Here is a 13524-nt window from a genome sequence, read left to right on the forward strand (position 1 = left end):
CATTTGTCAGTTGAATACGACTATTAAGCACATGTTGTTGTATTTAGCGTTTATATAAATTCGTGTAATTGTGAACGTGACTGCAATTGCTGCGAATCATGGGATTGGAGCCTATGACCGCTCGACATACTGCAGCTGTAACCTGTACGAAAGCGGCACAGCTTCACTCAGCTAAACATTTTTAGAATTTGGCCCAGAAAAAGCGACGTAAACGTTGGCGTTCTGCCCTATTCAGTAGACAATTCAGATACATTTGCAATCACTGTCCAGAATACTCTCCTTGCTGAGTATAGACTGTGGCCATAGACTACCTCAACAAGAACGTGAAGGCGTTTCATCATAGCTTCTCAAATGTTCGACTATTCTAATCAACAAAAACCAAACGCTAACTTTGGTTTCTTTTTAACTTTTGCAATTTCAGCACCGCTTAACTAGCAAGTTGGGTTCCAGGATTATCACAAACTTCCCTAAGGAGTAGAGAAGTACGATAAAACAACTACGCGATGCATCTGTAAGTAGAACGATATATTGTAAGTGGACTCAACAGAGCAAAGCAAATCTGAATTTGTTTCTAGATTTTGTCAGAATTCTTCGAGTCATGTTTTAACATCAGCTTGAAACACCGAAACCTGGAAATGGCCGATCTACGTTTCGTTGCTTAGGATTCGGCCAATACTACCTAAGCCAATCTGTACAGGTACAATTGGGCGCTGTAGATAACTTGCTTCCTTCCTCGAGTTGCTATAAACAAAAAAAAAGAAGATGTCTCAATTCTGAGATTCTAAAGAGCCTAAGCACTATCAAGCTCAAGTGGTTCCTTAAATATCTATTGGTTCGTACGGCCCGTCATACTAAAGGTAGTACGTACGTGTCGTAGGTGCTTAAAAGAACTCAGGACAGAAAGAAACGCATTAAGAAAATCGTTCTTCAAAAGACTTCAGAAAAAGCATTGATTTGGTCGCTCAGCTATACATTATGGGAAGCATTATGTGATTACTTTCAATTGTAATTAGAGTTCAAGTTAAATAAACTACGCGTGTGGGCGTCAACGTTGGAGCTTGACGGCGCAGAAAAACCGCATATTTAAAATGTTTGCTACAAAATTTACACCATCAAATTATAGTGTGAGCGGTAACGAATGAACGCGTACTCGACCCTTCTTCGATGATATTCAACGTTCACCCACTACAAACATTTTTATTTAATTTTGTGAAAATTTTTATCATTACTAATGATATGATTGTAAGCACTCAACTGAAGTAACACGACGATTCTTGGCATTTTGTTGGGGTGAACTTTGATAAACCTGATTACGATGCCTCATACTGTACACCAGCACATGGCATGACCATCCCATACGCTTTGATTGTGTCTTCGATCGATCGTTCCTTTTGTTCGGTTGCAGGCCAATGACAGGTAAATCGGGACGTTATAGTATCCACTTGTAGATCTGCTTTCTCACCGCCTTGCTCACTGTCACTGATCTCTGATTCCGCCCAATAGCTTTTGGTGACCTACAGAAGCCGGTTTAATTGAGCTTGAACGAAATGCTTCAATGTTTTTTTACCAAGGGCCTTCGTACATCTGAGCTGGGTGTCTAACGCTACCGAATACGCAACTAATTTATTTTTTTATATCTTATTATAAGCGAACGGGCCTCTTCTGCCTGACGTCCCTGACGCGAGCGTATGCTAGGCTGATTCACACTTACTTCCAGCTCTTTACGAATTTTAACCTGAATTAATAGCATGATATCGAAGCATATGAGTGCGTATGCTTAAAATAGACGCGCGACTTTTCAATGAACACAGAATTAGGCTTACTTCGAAAACGTGTACTTATTACAATTGGCCAGTATTAAGCGAAACATGAATAGCGTCACCCGAATTGTGTTCTTCCTCAATGAGATGGCCTTTTTTTCGCATTCATCCTAAAATGAGAGGGTCCTACACACATTTTCGCTTTTTAAAGCGTGTATCCATTGGAATAATTTTAATGTAGAGTGTATGCTAAAAATTTTGTATCAGTTGCTCACAGTCTGAATCAAATTCTACCTCTTGTCGAATGGTACACAAGGGCAACGGTAGCAGCAAACGCACCCCGTGATAACTTTGATCGGTTTTGTTTAAATTTCTAGACTTCCGGAGTCAAGAACGAATCGACGTATTGCAAACATCGCATATGGCGTGGCCTGATTCCGTTTAAGCCTACACGCTTACCGGAAGCTCGTTATCAAAGAGTCACGTTCGCAGAAGGAAGGCAACTTTTCTAAGCGTAAGCCATAGGTAGTTGAAGGTCTCGTCGCTATCTTAACTATCAAAAAGAAAACAAAAAAAATATATACATCTTGTATGCGGGGAGTTAGCATATTACGTACATAGGGCTAAAGACGATACCGCCAAACACTACTATCAGAGGCTAAAATTGACAGGCGAATAGGGCCTTTACTTTTGGTGGGACCACCCATATCTGAGGATTCATTTTCACTCTTCATGACCCCACTTTCTTAGCAACTAGTTAATAACAACTGTATTAAAATCACACGGAAATAAATTAGAGTTTAATAGGTTCTAGAAAGCCATTTTTGCAATCGCGGTACGGAAATATTATTAACCACATGTAAATTCGCGTACTCATAAACCTATGTGTTAGCTTGATATATATATATATGTACGCAGAAAAACGACTTTTCAAAGGTTTAGCGGACAATGGCAGTTACAACTGCAACTTGGTACTGACTAACGACGTAACCTATATAAAGGCGTAATTTAATTTTCTTTGTTTACACTGTTTGTGCAGACTTTTTTTTTTATAAAAGAGTTTGCAGAGAAAAGCATCAGCATCTTCTGTAATGTAATAATAATAATCAAAATTCTAAACTTCATAAATATGATAATGAGTGAATTGAAGTAATGAGGCATTAATCTTATGAGGCCATAAGATCCGCTTTACGAACCGAATCAACTTCGCTGCGTTCGCCAACGTGATACCCGTTGTTCTACAAAGTTGAAAAATCCCATTGCTACTTACATCATGGTGCCGTGATGTTTCACAATTCAGCTGACGGAATCCTAGGCACCGCCAGCTGTACATCCAGCTCGATGCCTACTCTTATGTTTAGCTTTAATTGGTAACGATTTGCTCTATACTCGTGCAGGGTCGGACTCCCTGCACGACAAGTGAACTTAAATTATCAATCAAGATTGATTAAGCCCAATCCGCAAAACCATTTTGGGATTGTTAAAACTCTAATCCAGCTCTTCAGTAAATAAGAAATCTGAAGAAATCGCTTCATCGATTTCGAGGGTACTTTTGCGAGTGAGCTCTTTGAGCAAGCATATTCAGAGACGATCGTAAAAAAAATGAATATGATCTCATAACGTGTAAAATTAGTTTTCAAAAAAAAAAATACCTCTTTATATGTACTTTCGATGCAAGGATATTACCGGTTTCTGTTGATAAAAGCACAAGTAAATAACGCGAATTGTAAACGAATAGCAACAATAGTAAAGTAGTGAAAATCTGTTTTTTAATGAAGAACGCTGTAGGAACATTAAGAACTGCCTATACGTTGTTTTTACAAATACCTTCTTCTAGGAAACCGTGATTTAACCGAACGACATACATACGAACAAAGCTCTCTTCATCTTTTTTTTTTCTCCTATCCTCTTTCTCCCTTTCTCTTACTCTCAATTCATTTCGCGTCTCTTGAGGCCGGATCGGACACGCCTGACCAGGTCTTCCACGTTCGGATTTTCCCGTTGCTTCGTGTAGCTCTCTTCTGCGAAAAATGCTGGTGCTATTTTAGTTGCATTGGTAAGGCTGCCAGCTAACCCCACTCACAACATCCGCACTTGCTCGATCGACTCGTTGAGGTTCCAGCTGCCCGTGAATCGAATGTCGACCCTTTTTGCCGAGCTCTGCGATGCCTATCAATCGCTTGAGTGGATAATAGACTGCTGGGTAAGCAACGGAAGCCAGAATACCGGTGCAATGCAGTGTACGCGCACACTGCACACATACCACAAAAGAGCACTACCAAGACGCAGGAGGAAGTCCGCGTGACATCGTCGATCTAAGACTCGAATCTTCATCCGCCGTCCGTTGATCCATTCTTAGCGGTGCAATGCTATGCAAAGGCGCTGCGAGTAAGTCGCCGAACTAGCGAGCCAGGGTGGCCCACAAAAGGACAGCGTTGCACGCCGCAGGACGACCGAATTGTCTGAAGGAGCAAATCAGCTGAGGATTAGCGCGGCTATCTGGCATGACTGCGCAAGCAAAGACTAACGGATGGAAACGATTGGACGGCCACGATCCAAAGAAACACTGTCAAGCCCAAATCAGGCCACGCGTAGTCCACAACAGAATTCAGTCAACCAGCCAACCGACAACACAAAGCCAGCCAGAACGTCTGGGTGTTGAACACTCGTGCATAGAAAGCTGGGGGGCAAGCGGCATAGATGACCGATCAGCGTGTACCTAGCTATGTGAGCTGAACAAAAGGCCAGTTGTAAGGCAAGTCAGCGGCTGTCCATCGCTCCCAGTCAAGGGTGGCGATATATCAGTAATTTTCAACATTATTTTCGTTTTTGGTTATTTTTATTTGCCTGTTCTCGAATAAACAAAACGCTTTGGATGCAACTTTTTTGTTTGCTAGATTTGGGGAAAATACTCGACTTAAGGATAAGTCGAGTACCGACTACATCAAAGTTCTGATAAGTATAGGACAAGAGAGCTTATGCTTTCTTACCTCGCCCTTTCGTCAGAAACTTTATCTGAAGGCGGTTCTTCTTCAATTTGTTGATATATCGTTGTATTGTACGCCTGTTCATCAGCTATTTCTAGAGATCATCTACTTAATAATACACATGCTGCTGATAACGCTGAAGTTAAGTATACGCTCCTCATAACTAACCTGAACAGACGTGTTGGTACTCAATTTATTTGTGGCCAATGTAGACGAAGTAATCGTCTCAAATACACGGCACCAATCATTTCTGGCCTTCGTGTCAAACCCAATACTATGCTCTACATATGTACGACGATTATGGCCTATAGGTCTTTTCCCAGTTCAGGTTCACGGTTTTTATGCAGACTAGAGCGTTCTGCAGCGCTAAGGGTCCACCATACGAACGTCCCGCGTCATTAAAGATGGTGGCGATAAAAATGAATACTCAAAATAAGAAGCAGCTGGCGCCAAACACTTAACGAATCGAGGGCAAATTGCACACAGCGCGCGGCTTTTACCGTCTGCGTTCTCTCTCTCCATCCAACTGGCATTTTGGTTCCGAACGAAAGAGAACATTGTAACTAGTTCTCGCGCTAAAGCTTATGTTGTCGCGGGGGTTCAGCTTGATGCAAAAGCTTATGGAACGCAGCGTGGTCCTTTACAAATAATTACCACGACAATGGCAGTGACAAACGCAACTTGTTTTACTTAGAACGGTTGGTCTTCGGACAAACAACGGTAAATAAATGCATTTTGGATTACTTCTTCCTGGGGCGGCATTGTCTGAAAATAGCCCCCGCTAACAGAAGCCGCTATCCTCCTTACTTTACATTTTGTTCCATATGCCGTGGCTTTATTATTGTTGTTAATTAACATGTATATTGTATTGTGTCTGTAGATGCGACTACAAAAGCGTATAAAAAGCAAGCTTTCTTTTTAATTAATAATTAAAGTGAATCAAGAAAATGGTACTTACTATTTGATAAAACATTATAAAATTGAATGGATGAAAAAGGTCAGGAGAATAGATTTTCGACAAACAGCCAACTTTTTACAAAAAAAAAAAAAGTAGGTGATGTTTTCATCATTTTTCAGAGTTTATTAAATTTTAGCCCTGTTGGCCACATTACGTCGAATAACATGAACATGAAAGGTGTTCGGGCGGCCAATGATAGATGACGTGTATCCGGTCGCCCAATATATAGCTACTTGTATTTCCATTATTGCTGCAAATTTCGGCAAAAACACTTAACCAGTTACTCAGACTGGTCCATTAAACCTATATAATTAAACCTTTTTGTGGTTGATGTATGGACCTTGCGTTTTTTATGCTACCAGTACAACTTTATACTGACACAGAGCAGCAAAGGTTCACTTTTTCTACTTTCGGTTATTTAAATGAGATCAGGTTGAACTTGGTATGAGTCGCTAATGCGCATCTTAAAGCGCATTGCCATGCTAAATATGAGGCATAGAGTCACGCTGGTTCAATTCTTAGCATCGTAAAAAAAATACCGTTATAAATTGATTAGGGAATGAGGAAAAATAAAAAATTGTTATTATTAAAAATAGAAATTGCTTGAAGGATAATAGGTTTGTTGGAGAAACCGTAGATAAGCTCAAAAGGTCCTACTCCGGTTAGGTGTCCAACGGGGGTGCAAGTGCTTGATGCCATGAATAAAATTTATGATTTCGCGAGCTACATAAAGATAATTTTTAAAAGTATTTAAAAATCATGTTAAGCTCTTATTGTACTTACTCATAAAGTGTGAAGACTCTGCCCATTACTCCCGAATGATCCTATTGCCTGGCGAAGCTATACTGATCGTATAAGATTCACAGATATTCTAGTATGTACGTAAAGTCCGATTACTGGCACTAGTAGTTTGATTTAACTCTGCGAAATTTAAAAACGGACCTAGAAGCTTGTCGTTGTTGACAGGTTTTTTTTAATCATAGTTTGACAATTTTTAGTGTCTGAAGTAATTTATCTCAGAGCTCGTCATAGAGCTCGTCTGATTAATAGCTGAAATGGTCGGCGCTATTTCTGTCAATTTTTTCGTTCATATAAAATCTATTTTACGCACGTATGAGGCAGATCGTGGTATAATTGTATTTTGTGAAACTCTTATACCTCATTTTTGCTCTCACTATGTCTGGTTGCTAATCTAAATTAAATTATGCAGTAGTATAATAAAGTAAATACCAATGGAGATACTTTTCCAATCGCACTTTAAATCACTGCTATATTTGTTGCTTGATTTAACGAATAATAAAGACGTACATATATCTTGCAAGTTCAGATGATTTTTCCTTTGCGACCCGATATAACTTTCGCTATGCGACGTTCATACTTTTGTCACATTTTGAATTGTTCGACAGGCTTACATATTTTTCTGGGCATTAGGGAGGCCTTCACGACAGAGTTTGCTCAGACAAGCCGACCCTGCCTTTGGTTTCTTGCCATTTAAGAGTTAGTCGGCGGTGCAAAGTTGCTTCCAGTCAAAGCAGCTGACATTGGTTTCTACCTTAGATATGAATTAGCGGGTATAAGCAAAGATGCTTTTGGCTCATTTTAGAGTATTTTCTCGTGATTATATTTCAGTTAAGATGACAATGTCTCCTTGGTTTCGAAACTGTGGTTCACGATATCAGTATCTATTTTTTTTTACGTAAGCAAATGCATAATAGTTTTCACTTTGTTTTTACACTATACGCTTGTGAGCATTTCTTAAATGTACACGTATATACACGACCTGCTTATTCTCAACTATAGGAAACTAACAGGAGAAGTCTCGGAAGGTATTCTTCCTACCGTCTACGTTGCAATTAATCAAAGTCACTTGACAACACAAATTTAGGTTAGAGTACATTATTTATGTAGAAACACAGAATTATGTTTAAGTTAATTAAGTCTTTGGAGTTATAGTTAGTTATAAGCTTCCGAGGCACTAGCACCCATTCAACTGGGATAAATGGGTTCTTCGCTCAGGCTTCTCGGCAAACCTCCCCAGGCTCCGCTGCAATCAATATTATAAATAATACGGCCAGCAACAAAAAAAGATTGACCGAAACTTTAAACCTAATATCACTAGATCGCATATATTGATGGCCCCAACAGCGATGCCCTGGCGCCGTCGTGGCACATGCTTCTGCCGGAAGCAGAAAATCACCCGGCCGAACAAACTGCGAAAAACAACAATCTATGGATTTTGCCCCAAGTAAGGCCAGTAAACTTATAGAAAGCACAGTTTGGCGCCAAAAAAGAAAAACGCGCTACGAAGAGCGATAAACATTATTTCTGTTAGTTAATTTCCTTGCTATTTATTTTATGGCTTCCGCAGCATATTTAACAACAATAACAATAGGTGGCCGCGATGAGGTGCGCTGAGTTCTACAGCATCTTAGCACAATCTTCCTTTTATTTTCTTCCATTTAAGGAACTCTGGATAAAAGTACGCTGTGTTTCGATCACTGTCCAAAAGCGCATCAGGAACAAATAGAGAGCACGCAAATATATTTATTATCAGCAGGCTTTTCCTATTGCGAATAAAATTATAACCACCGTAACGTTGTATGTCAGGAAACGTATCGAAAGGGCTTTCCTGAAAAACACAGTTGTATACTGCATAACCATGCAACAAGGAGACACGGTACGGTTAGCAGACCCTTCTTGATGATGATTTTTTCTTGCGCTCTTTACGGATTACCATTTAGTATTTGCTGTAATTTCTGTTCATAATAAAGTTCCATGTTTACCACAATATGACATCTTCGAAGGTGTGCCAAAGTGTTGGGCGAAACACACAATCTATGTAGGAAATATTGTTATATTAGAGCTTAGTGTTATTTAGTCAGTGCTATCGAAAATATTGTAAATTGGACGTAAACCGAGCGGCTTTAAAGTAATAATAAACAACGCGTTTTTTTTTGACACGAGGATCGTTGAGGCGGTGCTCTCTCTCCTTTTAAGCAAGTCTCTTTATCTCTGAATTTCCTTCTATTCGTAATATATATTATCAAAAGCCGATTTGCCACTTGCCAAGAATCAGTCAAGACTACGGCGATCTGAAAGTTCTCATGGTTTCTGAAACATTTATCATACAAGTGACCGGAGAGTCTTACGATCGACTCAGCGTTTTTTGAAAAATGCCGTACTCCCGTAAATCCGTAGTAAGTGAAAAAGAAAGGAAAGAACGATCTAGTCAGTGGTATTTACTTTCATTTAATGCGGCAATATGAATTGATGTGACTTAGTAAGGACGTTTTATCTAGAACATATAAGAAATAACCGAGAATAAAATGTTCATCATGAAAGAATGTTGCCAGTTGTCCATGCACCAACAGGACGGACTTTGTTTTTGGCAAGAATCAACTAAAAGGATCGTGTGTTTGTTACTAAAGAACTTTTTATTATGAGTTCTACCGATAGTTAACACATAAGCCAAGAAAACTAAGAAAAAAACATCACGCTATCTGGAAAAGCAGGATCACATCGCGCGATCACTAACCACCAAGTACATACATAGACACCGAAATTGTTTTTAGCAAGCGTATCGTATGAATAATGAAAAAAGCAAGCCAAAATCGACCGACGCTATGACCATACGTCCAAGTTCCTGTAAAAAGCGATTACAAGTGGTATACCTACAAGTATTATAATTTAAGTAACAAGATAGGACACAACCGTTTGCGGACTGCTCCCATAGGACCTCCTAGACACCATGATAAAATATAGTAACATTAATCGTTCCTGGGATACTATCTATATGCGAGCATTTTAAGCTTCCGTCCAAGATCAACTGCTCGGTATGGCTATGGGCAGAGCAGGGACCAAACAAGCGAAACCCACGAGAGAGTAACGAAGGCATCGGAGGTGGGCCGTAAGGCAAAACGATGTAGTTGTGAGCTTCCTTTGCATATGTCCAATATCCCTCCGACTATGCCGGCAGCTACACAGTAACACAGGAAGCACAAGCTAACTTTTCCGCGGTTCGTGCCTATCTACCTTACCTAGCTGATAGTCACGATCCAGCCAGTTCGAGCCGTTTGATATAAATCTCTTACGGCGTCACGCAGGTCATGACTACCTGTGGGCGTATCTATCCTAATCTTTATGGGCATGCGGTGTATTCCACTTAATTACAATACACCACGAACGCCAGCACCGAAGAATTGTGGAAGCTCCACCCAAGTGAATAAGAAATAGCGGTAGTAACGAAATACTATTTGAAGATTCTGTATCAATTTTGTCTGGCGTGAATACGTTCATGAACAGTCACAATCTGTTGAAAGCTACAATAGATTAAGAGTTTTTGTTTGGAGACCTTTATGGTCAAGGAACGTTGTAAACATTTGGCAGATTTTTTATTTCTTCACATCAAATGTGCTAAAGCAATTTATTATTTGGGAACTTGTTTTTTTTTCTTCAATCGTAAATTCACCAAAATTCGGGGATATTTTTTTTCAATTTTCGACGATTTTGTCCGTCCCAGTTTATTTAAATTGGCATACGTGACTTAAAAACCCTGACATTTCATGGATCTACTTCACGTGTGCCCTACGAAAGCACATAACATAATGTTTGATAAAAATAAGAAAATAATGAGCGCAAACACTCATTTATGAGCTCTGAGAAATGCGATCTAGTTCATTTGCAGTTAAGCTTGCTTGCCCTCCGAAGGCATTTTAGGAATGGAACTTGTTCCTGGGGCATTTATATTAAGTCTAAGCTATTAGTCTGGACTAATCTATGGCAATCGCAATACGCATTGGCACCAAATCGTTTATTACATAGAAAGTCAACAGCATTTGTGAGTTAACTGTAAGTTGTCATTAAAAGCTGAGCGAGCGTTTGCTCATTTGGCTACTTTAGATGTGGTTCCTCCAGAAGTGTCCCTCTAGGGAATATAGGGAGCATCTAAGTCTTTGGTATTAGATAGGATAAGTGGACACGAATCAGGACTTGGCGGGTTATCTGAAGGAATTGTGGATAACGGAAGTTCACTTAAGTTCTCGTTCAATGATGGTACTTTACGTTGGAATTAGTCTTCGATCCCGCTCGTCTGATCGACATGAGGTCTCTTGGTGTACCAATCGACGGTGTAGATTAGTTTTTTTTCTGATAACTATCAAACAAACCGAAAAATCCATTGCTCGATTAAAGGAAGACTAGTTAATTGATACCTCGAATGAAGAGCTAGCAGAGTGAAAGTCTCATTAAAAAAAGGAGAAAGTGTTAAATGTCTTTTAACGTTTTGAAAAGGCTACCATTCAATTCACGCTGAGTTGCGGCAAAATGAACGCCAAGAGTAACATTAATATACCGGTCATATACAACAGAAATACATATAGGCACGAAAAACAGTCATAATTAACTGAATTGTGGCATTAATAATAGTTGGGTATACTTTCAAACAGTGCTGGCCATTCGCCACTGCATTAGCTCAGCCAGTCGGTCAATGAGTACAAGTTGTGTGATTCAACAATTTTGTCTTTGTACTATTCTCTTAACGGTAACTTCGGCTTCTTGTGCCGATCATCACAAATACGCACAACGCTTCTTATACCCGTTCGATTTGCTTGTAAATATTTCGACACTATAGAACACACACGTGGTGTCCTACATCTCAGCCCCGATGAATCTAGATTCACTCCCTTCTTGGGCCTTGTACCTTATACCTTGCTCGTCCCTGCAAACAGCTTTACCTTTTTCTTACTCGTCAGACAGCACTCTCTAGCATTCTGATTTCCGATAACGAGATCATAACGCAAAATCGGTGCTTTGTGGCGACACGCTTCCCAGCACGAAACACGCTTGTTTCGGCTTTGACAGCCCTTGTTAGGGATCGAAATACGTAAGGCTACGAAGAGTGACACTGTCAGTCGAGAAGACGCAGGGATTGCTGCACGCAACACGGGTATATGGGTTTGGGGAATTTGCGCGCCGATTTGGGTACCCAAAACGATGGTCAGAAAATGACCGTCGCCTTCAGCTGTTTCCTTCTATTACCTGGTATGGTACATCCGAGATGCCAGATTGACGTTATCCGTACTTGGCTGCTTACTCTGAACCACCGTAGCTCCCATACACACAGCAGCTTAGTAACGTTGAAGCCAGTCGGGTCATTGATTTAAACCTGTACGAAACTTGTGATATTTTTCAATAGCAGCTATCTTTATCAGTTTGCCCTATATTAGATAGGGTAGCCCTAGTAGTGTTCGGTTATGGCTAAACGGCATTACTTGAACCCTTCAAAAAAGAAATCGACTTTCGTGCGTTGTTTTACTGTGCATTTTCTAACTATTAGTTTTGCTAGGCCAAACTGAAGACAGTTTAAGGCATCATCATTAAACCTGAGCAGAACACTACTGTGAGCTTAAAGGGGCACTTGCATTGATATGAGACACTTTCTTATAGATAGCCTTTGTATAATATGTATAGCGCGTCGCTGGATCTTCTCTATCATTTCTAATATTTTGGTGCTCAATGTAGTTCTTTTTAATTAGTTTACGTAACTGGTAATTGCAACAAACAGTAGCATTGTGTTGTTAATTAAATTTCCTGTTCTTAGGAAGAAAATATGATTTTGTCAAATCTGGTCCAACAGGTTTCCTTCTATCTGACCTCAAGCTCTGTTGACATTGTCAAGTAGCAGGCGAACATGTAAATGTTGCAATGGTTAAAGCTTCGTTTTTCATTAAGGCAAGCTCAAAAGGCATTTTCAAAGAGATTCATTAAAGTTTGTGGAGAACTAGACGACGCTGCATGAGGCCAGATGAATCTGACCGCACCTGAGCTCTAAATCTATATTTTACTTCTTGAAACCCAGTTCGTAGCTTATTAGGAATGGTATATTGAATTGCTTACTGGCGAAAAGGACCTTATACTGCTTATTTTTCCATATCAGTAGGTTAAAGTCAAGTACGGTTATCAATAAGTCAGCATATTGCCCTCAAATAGTACTTTAATGCAACAGTTCTACTAGCCCATGATCTGCTCTATATAATCAAAACTGTCCATCGCTTAACCGTGGTCATTTATAGAAATGCTTACCATATGCCTTCTTCACGCAGTAATTACCAGCCAGACTCAGCTACGTATTACCGATTCAACAGATGTATGCTTTACCTGGTCAGATCTAGGCCACACGGAATGGCTAGGCCTTTGCACCTACAAACCTATTTGAATAATAAATCAATGTGGAATAGACTTATTCAAATGCGTCAAACAAGTCATTTACATGGGCTTGTTAAACGAACCAATTGCATATTGAGTACATATAGGACGAACAAATATGACAGTGTGGTGAGCTACGCCTTCATCTAAGCGAGAACCTCACAACGATCACTGCATTCTTGGGAACACCGGCTGGTCTCGAGTTTTTTTTTCCGATTCTTTATATAGCGGCGCTCCATTTAGCTTATCCGTTGTAATTAGATCCGAAAAGTTAATTTTCCTTTGGAAAAGACTCGGCCTTATGAATTAAAGTGCAGGACGCCGCAAAAGGCTTAGTGCTCTACATTATCAGCGACTTATTTTTATGACATTTAATATTTTAGTTACAATTAATGACCTCAATGATACGGAACAAGATGTTTAAGAAACCTTCCCTTATATCGATCTCTTTATAATATAAACTTTTTGATAATATACATATTTACGCGCACTTTCTCCTATAGTCAGAAGAGACAAATCTTTGGAGATCAGTTGCTACATTAATACCTCAAAAGGTTATAAATTCATTTCATTCAGAACTAACGGTTATTCAGTACGGCGGATTATATAATGAAAC

At 39.7% G+C, this 13524-nt stretch overlaps 1 long non-coding RNA gene across 1 annotated transcript in view; it reads left to right on the forward strand.

Moving 5' to 3' along the window:
• The window catches only part of LOC147753113 (uncharacterized), a 74234-nt gene that overhangs the window by 596 nt on the left and 60114 nt on the right, over positions 1–13524 (forward strand). The window contains exons 2-3 of the long non-coding RNA XR_015312168.1: positions 422–511; positions 2138–2274. This is a non-coding gene — a long non-coding RNA (uncharacterized LOC147753113). The remainder of the gene's footprint in view (positions 1–421; positions 512–2137; positions 2275–13524) is intronic.

Source organism: Varroa jacobsoni, unplaced genomic scaffold (genome assembly GCF_002532875.2).
Source record: "Varroa jacobsoni isolate VJ856 unplaced genomic scaffold, vjacob_1.0 scaffold_737, whole genome shotgun sequence".
Taxonomy (NCBI): Eukaryota; Metazoa; Arthropoda; class Arachnida; order Mesostigmata; family Varroidae; genus Varroa; species Varroa jacobsoni.